The sequence below is a fragment of the Bos javanicus genome, chromosome 11 (assembly GCF_032452875.1).
Source record: "Bos javanicus breed banteng chromosome 11, ARS-OSU_banteng_1.0, whole genome shotgun sequence".
In the NCBI taxonomy this organism is placed as follows: domain Eukaryota; kingdom Metazoa; phylum Chordata; class Mammalia; order Artiodactyla; family Bovidae; genus Bos; species Bos javanicus.
This window is the reverse complement of record NC_083878.1, coordinates 60,123,148-60,147,161: the sequence shown is the minus strand read 5'-3', so window position 1 is coordinate 60,147,161 and position 24,014 is coordinate 60,123,148. Positions and strand designations below refer to the sequence as shown.

Here is a 24,014-nt window from a genome sequence, read left to right as displayed (position 1 = left end):
AATTGTATTGAATCATTGGGTCCTAACTGAAGTGTCTGGAGACATTTTTGGTTGTCTCATCTAGGAGGTGCTATTGGAATCCAGTAGAGCTATTAAATATCTTACAGTGCACAGGATAGCCTCTTACAACAAATGTCAATTGTTCTGCAGCTAAGAAAACTTACATTGAATATATAGGTCACTTTAGGAGAAATGACATCGTAAATGGAATCTTTTGACCCATAAGACAGTATTTCTCTCTACTTCCTTAAGTCTTTAATTTCTCTTAGCAATATTTTGTAGTTTTTGGTGTACAAGTCATGAACATTTTATGTTAAATTTATCACCCTCAACCATCACCACTATCTAATTACAGAATGTTTACCCCCAAAGCTGTATCTATTAGGCACTCCCCATCTCCCTTCCTCCTGCCTCTAACAACGACTAATCTGCTTTCTGTTTCTATGGATTTGCCTTTTCTGGATATTTTATATAATGGAATCATATAATATATGATCTTTTGTGTCTGGCCCCTTTCACTTAGCATAACTTTTTAAAGTTTCATCCATGTTGTAGCATGTACCAGTACTACTTTATTCTTCTTTATTCTTTTAAGGCTGAATTATATATATATATATATATATATCACATTTTGTTCACCAATTTATCAGATAGTGGACATTTGGGTCATTTACACCTTTTGGTTATTTTGAATAGGGTTATTATTAACATTTATATGTAAGTTTTTGTTTAAACAAAAACAAAACAGTTTTGCTTTTCAAGATTGTTTTGTCATTTCAGGGTTTCTTGCAATTATATACAAATTTAAGAATTAACTTTTCCATTTCTGCCATTGGGATTTTTATAGGAATTGCATTGAATCTGTAGAGTTCTTTGGGTAATATTGCCATCTTAACAATATTAAGTCTTCTAAAGGGCTTTCCTGATACCTCAGTTGGTAAAGAATCTGCCTGCATTGCAGGAGACCCCGATTCGATTCCTGGGTTGGGAAGATCTTCTGGAGAAGGGATAGGCTACCCACTCCAGTATTCTTGGGCTTTCCTTATTGCTCAGCTGGTAAAGAATCCACCTGCAGTGCAGAAGACCTGGGTTCGATCCCTGGGTTGGGAAGATCCCCTGGAGAAGGGAAAGGCTACCCACTCCAGTATCCTGCCCTAGGTCACTGTATAGTCCAGGGGGTGGCAAAGAGTCAGACATGACTGAGCAACTTTCAATTCAACTAATTCAGCTAATTAAAATCTGGGAACACAGGAAGTCTTTCTAATAATATATGCCTTCTTAAATTTCTCTCAGCAAAATTTTATACTTTTCAGTCTTGAAAGTCTTGAACATTTTATATTAAATTTATCACCAAATAGTTCATTTTTTGATGTTATTGTGATTTTTTTAAATTTTAATTCTTTGTTGCTAGAAACAGATAGCTTTTTATACATTGACTTGTATCTTGTGAACTTGCTAAATGCATTTAGCCTTTGGATTACTTTAAGATTTTACATAGATAATAATGTCATATGTGAATAAAATGAGTTTTACTTAGTGGAAGAGAAATTTTTTAATTTGTCTAATTAAAAATTTTTTAATTATTTTTATTTTTTCATTTAAAATTTTTACCTTACCGCACTATGTAAGACCTCTAGCACAATGTTCAATAGAATTGGCTAAAGTGGGCATTCTTGCCTTGTTCTTTATTTAAAATCGTTTTACATAATTTTATTTATTTATTTATTTTGGCTGTTCTGGGTCTTCACTGCTGTGCAGACTTTCTCTAGTTGTGGGGAGCAGGGGCTACTCTTTGTTGCAGTGTGTGGGTTTCTCACTGTGGTGGCTTCTGTTGTTGCAGAGCACAGGCTTTAGGGCATGCATGCTTTAGTAGTTGAGGCGCATGGGCTCAGTAGTTGCCTTTCCCGGGTTCTAGAGCACAATTTTAATAGTTGTGATGCAATGGTTTAGTTGCTTCATGGCATGTGGGATCCTTCCAGACCACGGATCAAACCCATGTGTCCAGCAGGCAGGCAGATTCTTTATCTCTGAGCTGCCAGCCAAGGCCCCTGCCTTGTTCTTAATCGTAGGGGGAAAGCATGTTCTCTACACACAATATCAAAGATCTTAACTGAAAACTGAACATTTCAGTCTCCCAGGTATTTTCAAGTATCTATATTTTGTATTCAGATATATGTTTTAGCTTTAGAACATGAATGAAGATCTTGAGTCTCTGAATAAAATGACTTTTTTTGGATTTGTTTCTCATCTGAGAATTAAAAATTAGCTCAAATAAATTTAATTTACTATATTGATACACAAATGTATTCTGAGAGGAAATGTGGCCCATGTTGCTCAATATCATTGAATATAATAAGCTTAAGTGGTTAGTAAGTGGGTAGAATTTGAGCCTCCTTAGAATCAGTCCCAAAGTTCTGTTCAAGAACATATTGAAATTAAATATTTTTAGAGCTATTAGATGGGATACATACACTGTCAACTTGGAATATTTTTAATATGCTACTAGAGATCATTATTGAACATCTGAATAAAATTATTGGCCTATTAAAAGTTGTCAACAGTATCAAAAAGCAAAGCAAAATAAAACAAGACAAATTAGAAAAGTGACCTGCTCCTCTGACAAAGCAGAGGGAAGTAGCTGGAGGAAGCAGAGTTCTAGCCTCCCTTTCTGTCCCCACAGCCAACATGTAATCTCTGATTTAGTTGCCTTCTGTCCTTCAGTGACTGGCCACATTATGTGGTGAAGAGGGTACAGTGACAGCAGGATCTGCTTCTGTCATCAGGCCCCTGTGAAGACTGTTTCCTCCCACTGGGCTACCCGGGAATTTCAAGCCCTAGTTTTCAATATCTTCTCAATGTGTGCTTGTAGGGCCCACACGCCTCATTCAGGCACAAGGCCTTTCCCTTGCAAACTGTAAATCTATATAGAAAACTAAGGGGTATAGCACCAGATTTCAGGAACCAATCATCAGGTTTTGTTTCCCTCACCTCCCCGGGGAGCTTTTGTTCTAAAATAACCACAGTCCTGGATGCATAAGACTAAATAAACTTCTAATTTATAATATCTCAATGATAATTCAACCCCTTGCATCTGGTGTTTTTTTAATTAAATATTCTTGGCACATCATGATAAGCTTTAGAAAAAAGAGACAAAGAAAGTACTAGCAACTTCAGTCTTATATTTAAGGCAGAGAAATGAAAGAAACATCCTTCATTTCTGTAACAAACTTATGACAAGGTAGGCAGCGCTCCACAGAAGAATTTTTCCTGAAGTTCCTTCATAATAACATATAGACTTGTTAGTGACTCCCTTCACATTCAATAATGTCACTTTGTGGACATGATTCAATGTGAAAAGAAGAACTCTCTATATAATTCAAGAAGAATCATATATACATAATTCAAGAAACTTTTTTGTGAAAGGTAACGAATTTAGGAACCAAGCCCCCACAAATGGACCACTCCAGAGTGTCACTAAATTTTCCCCACCCTCACCAAGGCTAAGTAAGAAAGATCACTGACAGGCTAAAAGGAGGAAACACAGAGATAAGAACATTGGAGAGGGAATCAGAAAATCTGAATGCTGGTTCTGGCTTTGACACAAACTTGTTGACTGAGCAGGAATTAAACTCCTTGTTCTTTTTGGTCTAGAGCTGCTCAGCTTTAAAGTTGGGAGATCGGATTGATAAACTCCAGCTTCCTGTGGCCTCCTCCCATCTGCTTCCATATTTTCCATGGCTTTCCCCTCTCCATGTTCTCGTCTATCTCTGGTGTCTCTTTCTGCACCAGTTCTTAACTCTGTTGTCACATAAATGTGAGAGTCTCTTCAGTGAAGTGTCCTTGACTCTCTTTTTTATCTAATTCTCTCTTGAAATTTTAGTTATAATCCCTGCAGTGTCTACTGGTATATCACCCCAAATACCCCTACTGTACTGAAGCTTTATTTTCCCTAGCTGCTGGGAAGTTTGGAAGATAACAGCTCTCAGCTGAGTTCTTCTCTACACCTTGCCTTCATGCAAAGAAATCAACCTCACCCAAGTTTACATCCCCTCCCTGGGGAAAGCCCTCATCCACTGTTTGTTCCATGTGGGAAAGAGAAGGGCCAGTCCTCTTGCCTCAAGGTGGGATATCTCTGAAGCACCAGTCATACCTGTTCTAGAATTCCCCTGGGTTGAGGGACTGGTTCATCCAGACCACAAAGGAAGCTGCTTAGACCAGCAGTGGTGCTGCCTGAGGGTAAGGGGACTCTGGGACATGTAGTAGAAGAGCACAGCTGTGAATTTTATTTGCACCTGGAGACCACCTGCCATGGTGAGGGCTGAGTTCTTCCTCTTTTAAGTTTTCCCCAGGAAAAGAGAGCAACCCAAATTCTGGGGAAAGTGGATTTATCATATGAAGCAAGTGGCTCTGAGTGGATAAGAGGCAGAGTGTCATGGATGCTGTGGTGTGTTGCCCTATCCTCTGGTCTGGACCCAGGCACTCATTCCCCCAGAGGCTGAGCATGTTGGTTACCAAAAGCTCTTAGCTGAATCCTTCTCTAGGAATTGCCCTCAGCTGGTAAGTGCTGTGTGTGTGTGTTTAGTCGCTCACTCGTGTCTGATTCTTTGTGACTCCATGGACTATAGCCTGCCAGGCTCCACTGTCCATGGAATTTCCCGGGCAAGAGTACTGGAGTGGGTTGCCATTTGCTCCTCTAGGGGATCTTCCTGAACCAGGAACGGAACCTGCATCTCTTATGTCTCCTGCATTGGCAGGCGGATTCTTTACCACTGCGCCTCCTGGGAAGCCTGCCCCAAATCCTTTTCCCTGCCTGGTATAGAGTCCAGACCCCTTGCTCAAGATGGGACATCTCCAGGGTCCCATCCTGCTCCAGACCTCCCACTGAGTCAGCTGAGGCTCAACTGAGGCTCACTCAGTTCAGCTCCCTGGCTGCCCACTCCTCCTGCATTCACTCCCACACAGATGTTGATTCCCAAGGGTATGACGAATAAAATCCTGAGCACAGCGAAAATGGGATGTTCATGTTTAATGGTTACAGAGTTTCAGTTCAAGAAGATGAAACAGTTCTGAAGTAGTGGAGATGGTCGCACAATAATGTGAATGCATTTAATTACATTGAACTGAATATACAATTAAAAGTAGTTAAAATGGTAACATTTATATCATTTTACCACAAGAGGAAAAATAACTCTGCAAATGAATCTCCCAGTCTTTTTTTTTCCTAGGGAATTTAACCTAACAGTATCTGTGAGTATGGCAAAGATTGCTAGCTTCCACCAATATTCATTCTTTTTTTCCTTTATTATTGGAACTCAGCCTGAGACAGCCAGCAGTCTTGCAGCTGGCCATGGAATGCAAGACATGTGACTAAGTTTGGCCAGTCGGATGTGAGAATTTATATGCCTCATTTCCCGGTCATTCTCTTAAGGTAGTAGGCATGCCCTTCACTCCTCTTTGATTCCTTTCTCCTATCTGAGATGCAGATGTGATGGCAGGAGCTGGAGCCAGAAGTAGAGGATGACAGAGTCACCTTACCAACCCTTGACTAATTATCTCTGGCTGGTATGTGAGATAGAAATAAATTCTTATATTATTTAAGCCACTAAATTTATGGTATCTTTGTCATAGCAGTTCAGCCTGTATTCTCACACATCGAATGACTCCAGGATCCATTTCTAATCCTAACAACTTTCACAAACAATTCATGTTTCACACTACCAGTTTTAAGATTTGGCATGCCCACAACACAATATATTAACATCCTAATGCTTTCTAGTCAGTTGCATCTGAGCCAGTGAAGAATCCACCTGCAATGCAGGAGACCTCAGTTTGCCTCTTGGGTCAGGAACATCTCCTGGAAAAGGAAATGGGAACCCACTGCAGTATTCTTGCCTGGAGAATTCCATGGACAAAGGAGCCCAGCAAGCTACAGCCCGTGGGATCGCAAAGAGTCGGAAACTGAGCGACTAAACACTTAATGCTTTCTAAAGCTTAAGTGTCTTATTTCCAATAATACCACAATTCTCCTACCTATGAAAAAAAGCCTTAAACAATCACACAGTGAGGTATCATTCAGCCATTAAAAGAAAAGAGGAACAAACTCAAGATATACTGATATGGAACAATTAGCAAGATCTGTGGTTAAGTATAATAAAGCCAAGAGCAGTACAGTGTCTGTGATGTAATGGGGTAGGTATGTAAGTTTTTGTACGTGCATAGAATATCTTGAAAAGGATAAAGACTGAGCCGCTGCCCTCAGATAGGACAGCCATCAGGGTATAGGTAGCAGAGAAACTAATTTCTTACCATATACCTGTTTGAACCTTTGTGTACTGTATGCAGAGGGCCAACGGTTCACTCAGTCAGTTCAGTTCAGTTCAGTAGCTCAGTCATATCCGACTCTTTGCGACCCCATGAATTGCAGCACGCCAGGCCTCCCTGTCCATCACCAACTCCCGGAGTTCACTCAAACTCACGTCCATCGAGTCGGTGATGCCATTCAGCCATCTCATCCTTTGTCGTCCCCTTCTCCTCCTGCCCCCAATCCCTCCCAGTATCAGAGTCTTTTCCAGTGAGTCAACTCTTCGCATGAGGTGGCCAAAGTACTGCAGTTTCAGCTTTAGCATCAGTCCTTCCTAAGAATACCCAGGGCTGATCTGGACTGGTTGGATCTCCTTGCAGTCCAAGGGACTCTCAAGAGTCTTCTCCAACACCACAGTTCAAAAGCATCAATTCTTTGGCACTCAGCTTTCTTCACAGTCCAACTCTCACATCCATACATGACCACTGGAAAAACCATAGCCTTGACTAGACGGACCTTTGTTGGCAAAGTAATGTCTCAGCTTTTGAATATGCTATCTAGGTTGGTCATAACTTTCCTTCCAAGGAGTAAGCGTCTTTTAATTTCATGGCTGCAGTCACCATCTGCAGTGATTTTGGAGTCCCCCAAAATAAAGTCTGACACTGTTTCCACTGTTTCCCCATCTATTTCCCATGAAGTGATGGGACCGGATGCCATGATCTTCATTTTCTGAATGTTGAGCTTTAAGCCAACTTTTTCTCTCTCCTCTTTCACTTTCATCAAGAGGCTTTTTAGTTCCTCTTCACTTTCTGTCATAAGGGTGGTGTCATCCACATATCTGAAGTTACTGATATTTCTCCCAGCAATCTTGATTCCAGCTTGTGCTTCTTCCAGCCCAGTGTTTCTCATGATGTACTCTGCATAGAAGTTAAATAAGCAGGGTGACAATATACAGCCTTGACGGACTCCTTTTCCTATTTGGAACCAGTCTGTTGTTCCGTGTCCAGTTCTAACTGTTGCTTCCTGACCTGCATATCAGTTTCTCAAGAGGCAGGTCAGGTGGTCTGGTATTCCAATCTCTTTCAGAATTTTCCACAGTTTCTTGTGATCCACACAGTCAAAGGCTTTGGCATAGTCAATAAAGCAGAAGTAGATGTTTTTCTGGAACTTTCTTGCTTTTTCGATGATGCAGTGGATGTTGGCAATTTGATCTCTGGTTCCTCTGCCTTTTCAAAAACCAGCTTGAACATCTGGAAGTTCATGGTTCACGTATTGCTGAAACCTGGCTTGGAGAATTTTGAGCATTACTTTACTAGCTTATGAGATGAGTGCAATTGTGCGGTAGTTTGAGCATTCTTTGGCATTACCTTTCTTTGGGATTGGAATGAAAACTGACCTTTCCAGTCCTGTGGCCACTGCTGAGTTTTCCAAATTTGCTGGCATACTGAGTGCAGCACTTTCACAGCATCATCTTTCAGGATTTGAAATAGCTCAACTGGAATTCCATCACCTCCACTAGCTTTGTTCATAGTGATTCTTCCTAAGGCTCACTTGACTTCACATTCCAGGATATCTGGCTCTAGGTGAGTGATCACACCATCATGATTATCTGGGTCATGAAGATCTTTTTTGTACAGTTCTTCTGTGTATTCTTGCCACCTCTTCTTAATATCTTCTGCTTCTGTTAGGTCCATACCATTTCTGTCCTTTATCGAGCCGATCTTTTCATGAAATATTCCCTTGGTATCTTTAATTTTCTTGAAGAGATCTCTAGTCTTTCCCATTCTGTTGTTTTCCTCTATTTCTTTGCGTTGATCGCTGAGGAGGGCTTTCTTATCTCTCCTTGGTATTCTTTGGAACTCTGCATTCAGATGCTTATATCTTTCCTTTTCTCCTTTGCTTTTCGCTTCTCTTCTTTTCACAGCTATTTGTAAGGCCTCCCCAGACAGCTATTTTGCTCTTTTGCATTTCCTTTCCATGGGGATGGTCTTGATCTCTGTCTCCTGTACAATGTCATGAACCTCCGTCCATAGTTCATCAGGCACTCTACTATCAGATCTAGGCCCTTAAACCTATTTCTCACTTCCACTGTATAATCATAAGGGATTTGATTTAGGTCATACCTGAATGGTCTCGTGGTTTTCCCTACTTCTTTAATTTCAGTCTGAATTTGGCAATAAGAAGTTCATGATCTGAGCCACAGTCAGCTCCTGGTCTTGTTTTTGCTGACGGTATAGAGCTTCTCCATCCTTGGCTGCAAAGAATATAATCAATCTGATTTCAGTGTTGACCATCTGGTGATGTCCATGTGTAGAGTCTTGTGTTGTTGGAAGAGGGTGTTTGCTATGACCAGTGCGTTCTCTTGGCAAAACTCTATAAGCCTTTGCCCTGCTTCATTTTGTATTCCAAGGCCAAACTTTCCTGCTACTCCACGCATCTCTTGACTTCCTACTTTTGCATTCCAGTCCCCTATAATGAAAAGGACATCTTTTTTGGGAGTTAGTTCTAAAAGGTCTTGTAGGTCTTCATAGAACCATTCAACTTCAGCTTCTTCAGCATTACTGGTTGGGGCATAGGCTTGGATTACTGTGATATTGAGTGGTTTGCCTTGGAAACGAACAGAGATCATTCTGTCATTTTTGAGATTGCATCCAAGTACTGCATTTTGGACTCTTTTGTTGACCATGATGGCTACTCCATTTCTTCTGAGGAATTCCTGCCTGTAGTAGTTGATATAATGGTCATCTGAGTTAAATTCACCGATTCCAGTCCATTTTAGTTCGCTGATTCCTAGAATGTCGATGTTCACTCTCTCCATCTCCTGTTTGACCACTTCCAATTTGCCTTGATTCATGGACCTGACATTCCAGGTTCCAATGCAATATTGCTCTTTATAACATCAGACCTTGCTTCTATCACCAGTCACATCCACAACTGGGTATTGTTTTTGCTTTGGCTCCATCCCTTCATTCTTTCTGGGGTTATTTCTCCACTGATCTTTAGTAGCATATTGGGCACCTACCAACCTGGGGAGTTCCTCTTTCAGTATCCTATCATTTTGCCTTTTCATACTGTTCATGGGGTTCTCAAGGCAAGAATACTGAAGTGGTTTGCCATTCTCTTCTCCAGTAGACCACATTCTGTCCACTGGAGAAGGGAATGGCCATTTTTTTGTTGGGGCGGGGGCGGGTGGCGGCCAGAATACTGGAGTGGGTTGCCATTCCCTTCTCCAGGGGATCTTCCCAACCCAGGTATTGAACCCAGGTCTCCCACATTGTAGGCAGAGGCTTTACCTCTGAGCCACCAGAGAAGTTAACAGTACACTATTCATATTCTAATCTGGATAAATTGCACCCTTGGAGCTGTGCTGTGTGTGGCCTGGGCAGCTATACATATCCATCCTGCTGTACATGTTTTATATACTAAAAAAAAAAAAAATGTTTAAGAAAATATATTTATTTCTGTAGCTCGGACAGAACAGTTATTTTCTGAAACATCTCAGCTAAAATACCCTAAGATTTCATAGATATCTATGTAGTCTGTTATTTGCATCTCTGTTACCAGCAATCAGAACTTCTCTTGTCATTTAAAAAGATTATTCACTCTTCAAACCATTCGGTGCTGAAATGACCAGTCAGCTTTGTCCTCCTAAGAATTCCACAGTGAGATTGAGGGAGCCTCAACAGTGAAATATGCCCTTCTCCTGGGGTCTGTCAATTATCATTTAATATGGACTGAGAACCTGAAAAAGGTCCTTAACATTTGATCCTGCAAATTCTGCTGCTTGAGTTTCCCACATTATCCTAAGGAAAGCATCGTAGCTACACACCAAGGTATACATATCAGAACACTCACTGCAACTTATTTCTATTGCCAAAAAACATGGTCACAAACTAAAGAGTCATAAATATGGAACTAGTTCAACCTAGTACAGTTCATGTAGGTGATGGAATTCCAAATGTTGGAAGAATAAAAAAATGGAGAAGTGACATCATGTTGATAAATGAAAAAAGCAAGTTACAAAACAGTAGGTTAGGCATTATCCTTAGGCTTTCCCAGTTTGGTTTTTGAAGAAAATTGTATAACTGTATCTGGAAAAGAGAGTCACTGTTATGTTAATACTGCTTTTCTTTGAGAGTTGGGCTTATTATACATTATTATTTCTTTTTTTGTGGCTGCCTGTATTTTCCAAAGTTACTACAATTAACATGTTTTCTCTTAAGATGAAAAAAATCACAACCCTAGCCAGAGTCAATTTGAGAGGTTCTATGAGCACTTCAATTTGCTCCTCATTCGTCTCTGGTAGAACTCTGAGGCATGCATATGAATTTTAAATGAGAAACATCAATCCTGTGTTATGTAGAGAATTCCTCCAATTTCTACAAGAGGAGGTAAGAGTAGAAGGGTGGCAGATTGTCAGGGGAGAGTAAGACAATTAAATAGCTTTGTTACCTTTGTTACAACTTTTCCTTCCAAAAAGAGTCATTTAAAGGTTTTCTAGCTAAATGAGCTATTTTACATTTGTAGAAATGACAAACTTACTATTCACCAGAACCATATGCTTTTTGATATTCATAAAGGCTTTGAAGTCTAAAATATATGCTGTTTAGGAATGTTAGTCTAGACTAGAGAATAATAGCTCTCCCCTTAATAATACATAAGTACTTTTTAAAATTGGCCTTGGTGAGGGGAAATTTTAAAAATAGAAGATGTGGGTCAACATCAGTATAGTCCTTGTAAAAGATTTATGGGTTTGCTTGAAAGGTTATTTTAGACACATTTGTGCACAGCACAAACACAAATTAATTATAAAAAATTTAATAATGAAAAAGTCCTAAAAAGACCAGGTGGTGGCATAAATTATTTAATCAAAACTGGCAAAATATGTATTGTAAAAGACCTTTGCCCATGAAAAAAATTCTTGAATATTTAGACCAAAATTCCCAATTAAAGCATCACTGAAGAAGACAACTTAGTTATAAATAAAAAACTTCAAACTGCAGAAAAGATGCCTCTCAACCTGAAGTAAGATTATGAGCTGTATGCCCAGGGCTATCATTAAACTGAAACACAAAAGACAGCTTGTAATGAGAGCATCTAATGTCAAAGCTCCACCCAGCATCTTCAGCATCTCGGAGGTGGGAGGAGGGTGCTGACGTCAGAGACTTAGGAAAATCATGTTTTCAAAAGCGATGTGCGTGTACACCTGTCCTATTGAACTCTACAAGAGCAACAGGAAGCCTCTTCTTCCTTCAAATGCAACTGGAAGACTGGTCTCAACATTCAGTCTTTACTGGGCCCTAGTAAGGCTCTAAGTAAGACACTAACCTAGCAGATACCTGGTCGTTGCCTTGGATCTGAAATAAGATAGTTTCCCTGTTTACCAACATCCACCAGGAAATGTGTTTTCACTTGCTTTTGTACCTGTTCTCATGGAAATAGCTCCCATCAAGTGATGTAGTTCTGCAGGTCTTGACTCTCAGAAATGTATGGTGCAGAGATAGAAGTCTGTGAGGCCAAATGTGTCACCTAAGACGTCTAGAGCAGCTTTCTGACCTGCACGTCTTAGCAGGAGAGCCAGGGACCATAGACTTCTCACCATGTGTTAGAATCTGGACATGTGTACCGACTAGAACAAACTGCAACAAGCTGTTTGTAATGCTTTCTCTGGATGGTGTGTTTATAAGAGATTGTCTATTTTATGCTCACTGTTGTATCTTCAGTGACTAGTCTAGGGTGTTATTGATGCTTTTGAATTGTGGTGCTGGAGAAGACTCTTGAAAGTCCCTTAGACTGCAAGGAAATCAAACTAGTCAATTCTAAAGGAAATCAACTCGGAATATTCACTGGAAGGAGTGATGCTGAAGCTGAAGCTACAAAACTTTGGCCCCTGATGCGAAGAGCAGACTCATTGGAAAATACTCTGATTCTGGGAAAGATTGAAGATAAAAGGAGAAGAGGGGGCAGAGGATGAGATGGTTAAATAGTGTCACCAGCTCAATGGACATGAATTTGAGCAAACTCTGGGAGATGGTGGAGGTCAGGGAAGCCTGGCATGCTGCAGTTCATGGGGTTGCAAAGAGTCAGATAGGACTTAGTGACTGAACAAAAACAACAAGGGTCTTATACATAGTAGGTGGTAAATAAATACTTTGTAATGTTTAAATTTTTTGAAATGAGCCTGTTACTTTTGCAGTCATAAGGAAAATAAAAGTTTTTTTTTTTTTTTTTTTCTGGCATTCTCATACTCAAAAGAGAATCATTCTTCTAGAGGATTTTCTCCTAGGTGAAAGCCTAATTGTTTTTTCTTTCAGTCTTTATCTGAATGAATTTAATTCTTGAATGCAAATACATACAAGCTTGACAAAGGCCACCAAACTTAGAGTATCTGAAGTGAAGTCGCTCAGTGTCCAACTCTGCGACCCCAGCCTACCAGGCTCCTCCTTCCATGGAATTTTCCAGGCAAGAGTACTGGAGTGGGCTGCCATTTCCTTCTCCAGAGGATCTTCCCAACCCAGGGATTGAACCCGGGTCTCCCGCACTGCAGGCAGACGCTTTACTGTCTGAGCCACCAGGGAAGCCCTTAAAGTATCTAGAACACCTAACAATTATATAGATCACTAATGACTCATCTCAGAGACTTTCCAGGCATTCCACTAAGTGTTTCAATAAACACACATTCCACTATCACTGCACTGTTTGCTTTCCTGTGAATGCCTTAAACACAGCTGCATTTTGAAGCATAACCTCTCGTAGTCCTGGTCGCTTTCCCAAGAAACAATACGGAAAGTCAGCAGCTTTTTCTCAAGTGAGACAACCACTGTGCTGCTCTCTGCCTTGCAGACAATCCTCAGCTTGCATCCTAGGCCAGACAGTAATTGGAAGGCAATTGGGGTGGAGGGATGTAGAACAAAGCTTACTTTAAAACCATGTGACAAAAAAAAATAAAAAATAAAAATAAAACCATGTGACAAATAATGGTTGGAGTCGAAGTCTACTCCACAAATTTAGATTCACACATAAGATAATTGAAACCATTCAAATTTTTGGTGTATAGATATAGTAGACACTTAATTGGAGAAGGCAATGGCACCCCACTCCAGTACTCTTGCCTGGAAAATCCCATGGACGGAGGAGCCTGGTAGGCTGCAGTCCATGGGGTCACTAAGAGTCAGACATGACTGAGCGACTTCACTTTCACTTTTCACTTTCATGCATTGGAGAAGGCAATGGCAACCCACTCCAGTATTCTTGCCTGGAGAATCCCAGGGATGGGGGAGCCTGGTGGGCTGCTGTCTATGGGGTTGCACAGAGTCGGACACAACTGAAGCGACTTAGCAGCAGCAGCAGCAGACACTTAATATGTATTTGTAGAATGAATGAATATTAATAGTGTTTCTTAGCAAGAGGAATTTATAGACTGAGACTCAATCTTACTCTACATTGCCCAGGGAGGTACCTTCTTTGCTTCAGTCACCTGGCAGCTTACAAGTTGTGTGTTGGTAACTTGGGAGATGCTGCACAGGGGTCTTAGGCAAAGATCTTCTGGTTAAAATTCACTTGAGGGGCCTTACTTATTATAAGGGTACCAGCCGGTTGGGCTCACACCTTCTGGTGGGGCAGTTCTCAGAGAACGAAAGCTGTCAGCTGGAAGCAAAAGAAATATCTACTGTATTTGGTGTTTTAGCTTAGATTCATTTGATCACAGAGAATTGAGATTTGCTACTTCATGGGAAATAGACGGGGAAACAGTGGAAACAGTGTCAGACTTTATTTTTGGGGGCTCCAAAATCACTGCAGATGGTGATTATAGCCATGAAATTAAAAGATGCTTACTCCTTGGAAGAAAAGTTATGACCAACCTAGATAGCATATTAAAAAGCAGAGACATTACTTTGCCAATAAAGATCCGTCTAGTCAAGGCTATGGTTTTCCCAGTGGTCATGTATGGATATGAGAGTTGGACTGTGAAGAAAGCTGAGCGTCAAAGAATTGATGCTTTTGAACTGTGGTGTTGGAGAAGACTCTTGAGAGTCCCTTGGACTGCAAGGAGATCCGACCAGTTCATTCTAAAGGAGATCAGCCCTGGGTGTTCTTTGGAAGGAATGATGCTAAAGCTGAAACTCCAATACTTTGGCCACCTCATGCAAAGAGTTGATTCATTGGAAAAGACCCCAATGCTGGGAGGGATTGGGGGCAGGAGAAGAAGGGGATGACAGAGGATGAGATGGCTGGATGGCATCACTGACTCGATGGACATGAGTTTGAGTAAACTCTGGGAGTTGGTGATGGACAAGGAGGCCTGGCATGCTGCGATTCATGGGGTCGCAAGGAGTTGGACATGACTGAGTGACTGAACTGAAAAGTTAAAATAAAGGGGATTTATTATATAAGGCATGATAAAGGGTCTCTAGCATTAGTTCCAGAGGAGTCATCACCAGGCTTCCTTTGGTTGGAATAGAGGCTGGTTCTAGCTCAAAGCTGCTCAGCTGCAGAGCTTATTCATATGCTGTGACACATCCACACTGTTCTAGCTGCCTCCCCGCAAACCGGCAGACTTACTGCATTGGGCAGTAGGAGGAAGGTTATAGCCTGAAGACTGACAAACCACCCTGGTGAATCAGCTGTGGCCCAGAAAGACAGGATACAGGGTCAATGGGAACAGGCCATAGCTGTCTAGCAACAGGGACTAGATTTAGTAGATTTGGGTATCTAGTTTAAGAAACCTGGGTTCATTTCAGGCTACTATGGACTCAGGATTTCCCCTGATTAATATCTAAATGAGAAGAAACTTCCTAGGTGAAATACATACTGTAGTGGTCAAAAGGGCTTCCCAGGGCTAGTGGTAAAGAACCTGCCTGCCAGTGCAGGGGATGGGAAGATTTCCTGAAGGAGGGCATGGCAATCCACTCCAGTGTTCCTGCCTGGAGAATCCCATGGACCGAGGAGACTGGTGGACTACAGTCCATAGTGTCACAAAGAGTCAGGCATGACTGAAGTGACCTAGCATGAATGCATGCAGTGGGCAAAAATTATGGAAGAATAAAAATTCATATGGGGAGGGGACTGTGGTCAGGAAGGACTCTGAGGAAGCAATTTCTCAGCTGAAACTGAAGGAGAAGCTGGAGTTAGCTAGAGGAGAACAAGGTGGGTAGAGGGGGATCAGTTCAGTTCAGTTTAGTCGCTCAGTCGTGTCCGACTCTTTGCGACCCCATGAATTGCAGCACGCCAGGCCTCCCTGTCCATCACCAACTCCTGGAGTTCACTCAAACTCACATCCATCGAGTCGGTGATGCCATCCAGCCATCTCATCCTCTGTCGTCCCCTTCTCCTCCTGCCCCCAATCCCTCCCAGCATCAGGGTCTTTTCCAATGAGTCAACTCTTCACATGAGGTGGCCAAAGTACTGGAGTTTCAGCTTTAGCATCATTCCTTCCAAAGAAATCCCAGGGCTGATGTCCTTCAGAATGGACTGGTTGGATCTCCTTGCAGTCCCAGGGACTAAGAGGTACCAAAGCCCTGGGACAGCAAAGGGCTGGACGTAGTTAGGGAATTGAATGAAAACTGTGTGCTGGGCAACAGCACACAGCTCGGGATTCAGGATGAGGCAGTTACTAATTCTAGTCTTTTTTCTGAAAGTATATTGTAAGGAATCCAGTCTGTTGCTCTCCATGAGGAAAAAGTAGAAGTGTATTAAATAGTTCTAACACTATACTATCCACATAGGCAGCTACTCATTGCTATAGAATATCTGGCTGATCCAAATTAAGATGAGCTATACATATAACATTGAGCATGGAAGAATTAATGCTTTCAAACTGTGGTGTTGGAGAAGACTCTTGAGAGTCCCTAGGACTGCAAGGAGATCAAACCAATCAATCCTAAAAGATATCAACCCTGAATATTCATTGGAAGGACTGTTGCTGAAGCTGAAGCCCCAGTTCTTTGGTCATCAAATGTGAAGAGCTGACTCATTGGAAAAGACCCTGATGCTGGGAAAGAATGAAGACAAAAGAATAAGGGGGTGGCAGAAGACAAAATGGTTAGATTGCATCACTGACTTAACAGACACGAATTTGAGCAGTCTCCAGGAGATAGTGGAGGACAGAGGAGGCTAGCATGCTACAGTCCATGGGGTCACAAAAAGTCGGACATGACTTAGCAACTGAACAACAACAGCATAAGTTTAAAATACACACTGGATTTCAAAGACTTGCTGTCAATAATTTTCATATTGATTACATATTGAAACGGTATTTTTGATATAGAGTTAAATATTTCACTTTTTAATATGGCTACTAGAAAGTTTAAAATTACATATATGGCCTGCATTACATTTCTGTTGGACAGCAGTGCTCTAAAATGTTTACTTAGATATGAAGAAACACTACTTGACTATGACGGTGATTGGGTAATTTAGGAAGTGAGATTAAAGATTTCAATTCTAGGCTATCTTTAAAAACAGGGCAGCTAGCCAATTGCCTATGTTGAATGACTTAGGACTTTTGTTTTTATTGGAGGCAGGGAAGAGAAGAAATCATAGAGACTCTTTAGGTGCCTTCCAAGGACAACAGAATCCACTTATTATCAGATGTTAGTAGGCGTACAAAATCGTTGGAAGGGCTGGAGGAGCAGGTTCTAGGTGGAGCTTCTAGGAACAACCCTCGACCCCCAGAATCACACTGCTTCTTCTGTAGGGGGAAAGTGCTGCTGCCCTCACAGGAAGCTGAGGACCACTGAGCACACTGTCTCCTTGGCTACATCCCTGCCAGAAATACACATGACTCTCTCCTGATTTTACTGAATTCCGAATTCAAAGTCTCACATTCAAGCAGCTGATTGGCAGAACATAAATTGGCGTCTAGCTGAAAGGAACTCTGGGAAGTGCAGGGCATCACATTCCAACTTTTGCAATAGATGATGACACACTAGAAGGAAGTTGCAGTGGATACTGACTGAGCCAATCCACAGTAACTATCACGAAGATACGGCAATGCGAGAAAGAGAGCCTGGCACATCCTGCCAGGTGGGAACATACTGAGTTAGTGAGAGAAATGGAGGTAAGAGGAATGACCATGATGCAGTGAACCTTGAAAGCATTATGCTAAGTGAAAGAAGCCACTCTAAAAGGACTAAATATTGGAGGTTTCCATTTATATTAAACATCCTGAGTGGACAAATATATGGACACAGAAAGTAGATTAATGGTTGTCTAGGGCTGGGAAATGAACCTTTCATAGAGCCTTTCAACTGGACAAAGGACGTGTAAAGATCTCAAAGGTGTGCCTTGATTATTCAAGTCACACCCGCCCTGCGCCCCAGCATGGCAGTCTTCCCAGCTGAGGGCCCAGTTACCATGGAGCAGAGACAAGACATCTCTACTAGGCTCTACCCACACTTAGCCCACAGAGTTTGAGAGCATAATAAATAATGGCTATGGTTTTAGAGCACTAAATTTGGGGGATGTTTGATATATAGCAATAGAAACCAGAATAGGAAGCATGACACATTCAAAGAACCAAAGGAAGGTGTTTCAGCAGATAAATGTAGGCTACTCCTAAGCACTTGAAGTAGCAATCATCTCTGTTGTCTCTACCATAAGAAATTGAAAGTCAGGTAAAAGGAGAAAAGGCAAGATTATCTGAGATACGTGTGGTTGGGAAGATTATGGCGATGTGGCTTATACCTCTGTATAACCCCTAAACCAAGCAGAGCATATTACTCATTTTCAGTTTTTTCTGTTAATTACAGAGATAAACACAGAGTCCTCTAGCCTTACCCAGGTTTGCTTCACATCAGGCTTCCTTGCAGAGCAGGGCCAAACCAGAGTGGCTCTCACCTCACCTCAAGCAACAACGCTATAGACGTCTAAGCTGGCCCTCCATGTGTCCTGCTTTGCTCCTTGCTGAAGCCAGGCAACTGCTGCAAAACCTTGGGATTGAAGCCATCCCACCTCCAGCAAAATCACCTTTCTGTTCATGGCCCTAGTTGTTTGATCACTAGGTGGGAAAAAAAGCAAGAAATTCTATATAGTTTCTTTTGGCTCAGATATGATTCCCCTGTCCCCTGGACTATCTCCTACAATGGGCATCAGTTTCAAGGACACTCTGCCGTGGCTCGTAGGCTACAGTCCATGGGGTTGCAAAGAGTCGGACACGACTGAGCGACTTCACTCACTCTGCCATGGCTCGCTTCATCCTATAGGATTGCATAGCTTTACATGAATTCTAAATCAGAAAGCATTTGATCTTTAGGTCATTTGTGCATGGTTTCTGCTTTGGAATGCACTCAGGGTACAGGGCAAATGCCTGCTGACCCCATGTTTATTTTTTCAGCTGGTGATTGAAGTTCTGGTCCAGTTATAATAGATGGGAATGCTAATATCATTTGTCCTTTTCAGCTTTATTGCAAATCTTGCATTGCATAAGGGTCATATTTCTACTCTCAGCATGTAAAGTAAAAGTAATTTTCATGTTTGTTTCCAAAGTAAATATCGCCTTTTGCCACCCACCTCCACCCCACAGAACTATTTTAAAAGGAAAAGACACGAGTATAGAAGAATAATATTCTAAGATTCTGGGGAAATATTATTAATATATGAGGTTTTTTTACATAGCAAAGACTTTTAAAAATATTTATAATCTGTGACCACTATTCTGTCTGTAATACCTTACACCTCCTTAATGAATAACAGTACTCCTTTTCCTATGTGTTTATTTAATCATCTAATAAGTACTGACTGAATGCCCACTGTGAGCCAGATATTGGGGATACAAGAGCAATCAAGATAGATAAAATGAGGTTCTGACCTTCATGGCACCTATATTCAGGCTCAGAGAGACAGTAAACAGGTAAATAAGTAAGGTAATTTCACATTGAGAAAAATGATTTGGAGAAAACAAGCAGGGGTAAGGAATAATTTAAGAGAAGTCATTCTAGGTAGAATGGTCAGGAAAGGCTTCTCTCAGTGGAGCCTATAAAGGAGCCAGCCATGTCGAGGGCCTGGGAAAAGAGCTGTGGGCAGAGGGAACAGCAATGCAGAAGTCCATGGGTGGAAAGAGTTTGGAGGAAGTCGGAATGGAGCTGGAGAGGGAGGCAAAGGCCAGATGGTACAGGACCCTATGGGTCTCCCCACTGAGGTTATTTTTACCAAGGGAGTCATATGATCACATTTATATTCTCTAAGTATCACAGCTTACTTTGGGTGATGTGAGGATTGGATGGGAGATGGGTTGGGGGTCAAGACAGGAAGCCAAAATCCAGTTAAAAGATTGCAACAAGGCTGCTGCTCTTGCGCCATCAGCAAAATGTATGTTTTAAATGTATTTTTTGGAAATGTTCACAGATTTGCACTGGTTTATACACATGCATTGTGATATAGTCGGTTAGTAGGTACTGAGAAGGTGTTACATCCCTTCTCTTGACATCTTTGGTTCTGTGTCTCACTAGCTGAATTAATCACCATCTTCAATCTCTGAAAATGCAATAACATATTAGTTCAATGATACAAATGTTTTGAGCACCTGATATGTGTAAAGCACTGTATTAAGATCTGAATATTCAAAAATAAATGACACTTGGTCTCAACTCTCCAGGAAACTACAGTCTGAGAACAAGCAGGAAGCCTACCAGAGACAAGATAGTGCTGAGCTTATCTTGTACGAGTAGAATAAACCTCTCAGAATCTTGGGAGCAGAATGATTCTACAGTCCTCTGAATAGGATTGGAAGAGAAGAATCAGAAAGACTTAGCTCACATCAGAAATGAAAAGAGAATTTGTATCCTCAACTTCATTTCATCTATGCAACCCTCCCTGGAGTGGAGCTTCTGCACTTGCTGGTATGATTTTCTTTTTGCTTCCTGACATTTGGAATGATGGAGGCCCATGAGAAAAAGTGGCCCTCTGGCTTCAAGGAAGATTAGAATTATCTCATTCATAAAAAGTGATTTCTCAATCAAGCAAAATATTTAAGACAATATGTGTCCTTTCTTTGCCAAAAGACAACCAACAAGCATCTACCATATAGCTTAGAGAACTCTGTTCAATATTATGTGGCAGTCTGGATGGTAAGGGAGTTTAAGGGAGAATGGTTACACGTATATGAATGGCTCAGTCCCTTCGCTGTCCACCTTCCTCCTGAAACTATCACAACATAGTTAATCAGCTATACTCCAATATAAAAGAAAAAGTTTTTTTAAAAGATGAAAACTTCCACAAATCATGACATTTAAAAATTACTTTCAATTTTAGGGAATTCCTAAACTAAAAAGCCTCTTGATGAAAGTGAAAGAGGAGAGTGAAAAAGTTGGCTTAAAGCTCAACATTCAGAAAACTAAGATCATAGGATCTGGTCCCATCACTTCATGGGACATAGTTGGGGAAACAGTGGAAACAGTGTCAGACTTTATTTTTGGGGGCTCCAAAATCACTGCAGATGGTGACTGCAGCCATGAAATTAAAAGACGCTTACTCCTTGGAAGGAAAGTTATGACCAACCTAGATAGCATATTCAAAAGCAGACATTACTTTGCCAACAAAGGTCCGTCTAGTCAAGGCTATGGTTTTTCCAGTGGTCATGTATGGATGTGAGAGTTGGACTGTGAAGAAAGCTGAGTGCCAAAGAATTGATGCTTTTGAACTGTGGTGTTGGAGAAGACTCTTGAGAGTCCCTTGGACTGCAAGGAGGTCCAACCAGTCCATCTTAAAGGAGCTCAGTCCTGGGTGTTCATTAGAAGGACTGATGCTAAAGCTGAAACTCCAATACTTTGGCCACCTCATGTGAAGAGTTGACTCATTGGAAAAGCCCCTGATGCTGGGAGGGATTGGAGGCAGGAGAAGGGGATGACAGAGGATGAGATGGCTGGATGTCATCACCAACTCTATGGACATGAGTTTGAGTAAACTCTGGGAGTCGGTGATGGACAAGGAGACCTGGCGTGCTGTGACTCATGGGATCGCAAAGATTCAGACATGACTGAGCGACTGAACTGAACTGAGCTGCACTTTGTGGTCCAGTGATTAGGACTTGGTGTTTTTGCTGCCTGTGGCCCAGATTCAATCCCTCATTGGGGAACTGACATCTCAGAAGCTGCACAGTGCAGCCAAAAAAAAAAAAAAATTACTTTAAATTTTAAAATGTGTTGAAAAGTTCCTTTAGAAGAGAGCCACTCCCCACCCCCCCCACCGCACCCCCAGTCACAGCAGCAAGGTAGAAGCTAAGCTCTGCCATCCGATTTTAGTTAAAGCATTTCCATGTCCAAGTTTGTATGGTGAAATTGAACCCTGCAATACTTCTCAACCCCAACCACACACTGGATTCACTCAAGGAGCTTTAAAATATATTGATGTCTGGATCCATTTGCAGAGATTCTTGTTTAATTGGCCTGTGCTATGTCCTGGGCATGAGTATTTTTTTAAACTGCCTTCTAGATGATTCTAATGTGTAGTCAGGCATGGGAACTACTTGTTTGCTAGCCCATTAAAGAGTTGCACTTGGGGTCAGGGACTTTGTAGACTCAAAATACGGCAGCTTGTTACCACAGACTAGATCTAGTTTCACAACCATGCACTCCTATAGTTCCCTGTGTTTTTTCTTCATGGGATTTAAATAGTTTGTAATTGTGTATGTGTATTAGCAAGAGAGAGAAATTGCTTGACTAATGTCAGTCATTTTGTTGAAATATAAGCTTCATGAGTGCAAGGCATCTTTGTATCAAGGTAATATAGCACTGTGGTTAAAAACACAAATTCTAGAGTCAATCTGCATTGGAATCCCAATTCTATCACTTGCCAGCTATGGGACCTTGGGTCCTTGACGATCTGTGGTTTCCGTTTCCTTAGCTACAAAGTGGGACTGTCACAAATTTAGGGTTGTTAGATTATATGAGATGTGTGGTGGTGTTATAATATGTCTGAAAATTCTTCAACACTTTTCCCTCCAAGATATGCAGCTAAAGTTCTCTTCCCTTGAATATGGACAATTTAATGACTATCAAATAGAATATAACAGAAGTGGTAGTGCCTTTGAGATTAGCACAGAAAAGGCATTGTGGCTTTGGATCATTCGTCTGGGGGAAGTCAGTTACCTTATTGTGAAAACAATCAGCTGATGGAGAGACCCATGTGGTGAGGAGCTGAGGCTTCCTACCAACAGCCCTGTGAGGGAGCCATCCTGGAAGTGAATCCTCTAAGCCCCACTCAAGCTTTCAGATAACGGCAGTCCCTATCAATATCTTGACAGAAATCTCCTGAGAGACCCTGAACAAGAACCAACCTCCTAAACCACTCTGTAATTTCTTACCTGCAGGAACTAAGGTAATAAATTCTTGTTTAAGCCATTACGTTTTAGGGCAGTTTGTTACCCAGCAATGGAGACCTAAGACAAGAGGATGATGTTAAAGGACTTAAAAGATACATAGTAAATCTCAGTAAATGTTAGTCACTATTGTAACTGTTTTGTTCTCCTTTATGTCCTTAGCACCTAAGTCCTGCTACCTGCTAAGGGCCCAATAGGAAAAGGAGTCCGTCAAGGCTGTATATTGTCACCCTGCTTATTTAACTTCTATGCAGAGTACATCATGAGAAACGCTGGGCTGGAAGAAGCACAAGCTGGAATCAAGATTGCCAGGAGAAATATCAGTAACCTCAGATATGCAGATGACACCATCCTTATGCCAGAAAGTGAAGAGGAACTAAAAAGCCTCTTGATGAAAGTGAAAGTGGAGAGTGAACAAGTTGGCTTAAAGCTCAACATTCAGAAAACGAAGATCATGGCATCCAGACCCATCACTTCATGGGAAATATATGGGGAAACAGTGGAAACAGTGTCAGACTTTATTTTGGGGGGCTCCAAAATCACTGCAGATGGTGACTGCAGCCATGAAATTAAAAGACGCTTACTCCTTGGAAGGAAAGTTATGACCAACCTAGATAGCATGTTCAAAGCTGAGACATTACTTTGCCAACAAAGGTTCGTCTAGTCAAGGCTATGGTTTTTCCTGTGGTCATGTATGGATGTGAGAGTTGGACTGTGAAGAAAGCTGAGCGCCAAAGAATTGATGCTTTTGAACTGTGGTGTTGGAGAAGACTCTTGAGAATCCATCGGACTGCAAGGATGTCCAACCAGTCCATTCTAAAGGAGATCAGTCCTGGGTGTTCATTAGAAGGACTGATGCTAAAGCTGAAACTCCAGTACTTTGGCCACCTCATGTGAAGAGTTGACTCATTGGAAAAGACCCTGATGCTGGGAGTGATTGGGGGCAGGAGGAGAAGGGGACGACAGAGGATGAGATGGCTGGATGTCATCACCGACTCGATGGACATGAGTTTGAGTAAACTCTGGGAGTTGGTGATGGACAGGGAGGCCTGGTGTGCTGTGATTCATGGGGTCAAAGAGTCAGACATGACTGAGCGACTGACCTGAACTGAATTGAACTGATATAGCATGTGAGTGAATGAATAAATAAACGGGCACAAAGTAAAATAAAGGATTGTGACAATCATCCATGGCAGTGGTTTCTGATGTTATTTGAGCAAGAACACTTTCAAACAAAATCTTACCCATATTTTCAGTAAGGATTGAGCCAAAAAAAAAAAATTCCCCAAAATGACCTTAGGTATTTCAAAGAGAGGGAATCTAATACTAATATGTAACTAATACTAATTCATAATACTAACATGAATCTAATATGTAATGGTAATTGGTTACATAGGC

The 24,014-nt window shown here is 41.4% G+C and overlaps 1 long non-coding RNA gene across 1 annotated transcript in view; it reads left to right on the top strand.

Annotated features, from left to right (window-relative positions):
* The window catches only part of LOC133257192 (uncharacterized), a 136,754-nt gene extending 114,116 nt beyond the window's left edge, over nucleotides 1-22,638 (top strand). The window contains exon 3 of the long non-coding RNA XR_009739442.1: nucleotides 19,896-22,638. This is a non-coding gene — a long non-coding RNA (uncharacterized LOC133257192). The remainder of the gene's footprint in view (nucleotides 1-19,895) is intronic.
* The last annotated feature ends 1,376 nt before the right edge of the window (nucleotides 22,639-24,014 follow it).